This window comes from Convolutriloba macropyga, chromosome 13 (assembly GCF_964194025.1).
Source record: "Convolutriloba macropyga chromosome 13, txConMacr16.3, whole genome shotgun sequence".
In the NCBI taxonomy this organism is placed as follows: domain Eukaryota; kingdom Metazoa; phylum Xenacoelomorpha; order Acoela; family Convolutidae; genus Convolutriloba; species Convolutriloba macropyga.
Genome location: NC_134480.1, coordinates 3,959,478 through 3,961,977, shown reverse-complemented (window position 1 = coordinate 3,961,977; position 2,500 = coordinate 3,959,478). Strand labels below are relative to the sequence as shown.

At 37.2% G+C, this 2,500-nt stretch overlaps 1 protein-coding gene across 1 annotated transcript in view; it reads right to left on the bottom strand.

Moving 5' to 3' along the window:
• Nucleotides 1-2,500, bottom strand: part of LOC142352268 (cleavage and polyadenylation specificity factor subunit 4-like) — a 441,589-nt gene that overhangs the window by 424,370 nt on the left and 14,719 nt on the right. The window lies entirely within an intron of this gene.

Genomic DNA, 2,500 nt, shown 5'->3' with positions numbered 1-2,500 from the left:
ATTGGGTAAATATACCTTTTTGATCCCAGGATGAGGCCCACGACCCAAGACAGGTATTGACCAGACCGACTTGGGTTGCGGAAAAGGGGAGGGGAGTGTCTGGTGCGACCCGATTCAATAGTCTGGAAAAATTTTGGCCGCGCCTTCCGTCTGGCCGATAGCAAGTTTTGGTCTGTTCAGTATGGCTAATACCCAAATTTTGGTCTGAGGACCATTTACCCAGGCCGAAGAACTTTTTGCAAAATTATGTAAGATAAGCGCTAATAATCGTTGGACAAAAAAAATGTTTATCATAATTTTCTTTCAAAATTTTGCGGTGAATGCGGTAACAGTTTTAAAAAAGATCGACGCTAATTATCTGCGATGACCTTACGTAATATCAGTTTTCACCAAATCGCCCGTAAAATTATTGCCCAATTGCGGTGAATTTTCTAACTTTTCAACGCTTGTTCACGTCGATCGTACATCTCACACAGTTTCAACGCTTTCACCACTCCCTCTAAAAATCGAATAACTATCTCTTTCAAGCTTTTCAAAACTTTTAAAGCTTTTTTTCAAAGCTTTTAAAAAAATTCTCAAAATCTGTCAACCGATTGAGCTCTCATGGGCTAATGAGGCTCAATTACACCCCACCGGCACGTCCCCAAAACCCCTAATGCAACCAACAATATTTGGCTACGCAACCTCGCATGTTAAGCAAAAATTCAGCGCCAAAATTATGTAAGAACAACGCTAAAATGAACGCAAAATAAACTAGCGTAAATTTATATAAGTTCAACGCCACAATTAATGCCAAATTATGTAAGACTATCAGAAAAATTGACCGTTAACTATTATTTATAAGATCAGCGCTAAAGTAAACAATAAATCAACATTAAAGCAAAACACTAATTAAGTCAACAGTAATATTTGAGACAATCGCTAAAAACTGCAATGTTTTGTTTTCAACATTTTTTAGCGCTGGGCTTACATGATTTCAACGCATTCGGATCTTTTCTGCTAGCACCCCCCCCCCCCCCCCCCACTTAGTTTGTCACGCCCATTTATACATGTTAAAACATACTGTTAAAGCTAAGTTTAGACATAAAGATGTATGAACAATATGCATTTATTAAAAAGCTACCTTAGCAATAGTTTGAAAATATTATTTCAGTCAAAACTTGTTGCATATAACGTAAGAATCAATAAAAATTTCTGTATTATATCTTTTCTGGCGTTATGAGCTACAAAAGGGCTCGATTTTTAAATTTTAAAGAAAACTATCCTAAAAACGCTTTCAATCTACCTAGACACTTTGTTTCAATGAAATGCAAAAATCGCTTTTACAATTTGAGAAAACTTAGATTTTGGGGGTGATAGATTAGCTAAATTAACGGTTATATAGTGCGGGGGGGGGGGGGGGGTAGCAGAAACGATCCACGCATTCATTGCCAATATCTTTTGGTAATTTAGTTCCAAAACCTTCGCATGGGTAGGTAACGGATGCTCATGTTGTTTACATACTTTAGGATCCTAAAACTTTATAGATTGGTGGCGGCATGGAAGGGAAAAAATTGGGATCTGTTTTTGTCCCCACACCCTCCCCCAGCTTAGTTGGCGTACAACTTTTACGCATCTTAGGCGCATGTGCTTTTCAAAGACTTTTTGGATCTATTTTGCCCCCCCCCCCCACACACACACCACACCAGCTTAGTGAGCATAAGTTTTCTATGACCCCCAGGCGCACGTGCAATTTTCTTACATAGTAACGTGCTATATAACGACATATAATTTGTAACCGGGGGTCATAAAAAACACTGGGGGGAGGGGGGAAACAGAATAGATCCGAATTTTTTAATATGCTAAAAAACAACACACAATTGATGATCGGGGTGCCTAAAACACTCAAGGGACAGAAAAGATGAAAAGATCCAAGATCTGTAAAATATTCATCAACTGACGTCAACCGGAACAACGTTTTACTTGTTTTTTTCGTTTACTAAAAAACCTTCTGTTTGTATGAACTATTTTAAATTGACAAAATTGAAAGGCCGATTAAATTTTCTGCAAACTGAATTGCGAGAAAAGATGTAAAAACGATAGCATCTGGCACAGTTACTAGCAAAACAAGAAATTCGACATAGTTTCAGTTCAAAATTGGGTATTTAATTTCTGCATTCTAATGAGGTAATATTTATATCGAGGGATTATAACCTTAGTTCAAGCAGTAGTCGATAGAAACTAGGAGCAATAAACCTAAGTTTTACCCTAACGAATATCGGCAGTACATGGATTTTTTCAGTCAAAGATTTTAACCAGAAAATCTCCTTTTTGACGAGAACAGGAAATATTAAAAAATGGTCTCTATTTATTTCCTCCGAATGGATTAGCTGAGCTTATTTTTTTATAATAGAATGCATGGCCAACAGAGTGTCAATTAGAGGCACGCCAAAATTCATGATTGATTGAAAAATAACTGACTCCAAAAACCAGATTGGCTGAAAAAGAAGCAATAGCTGAC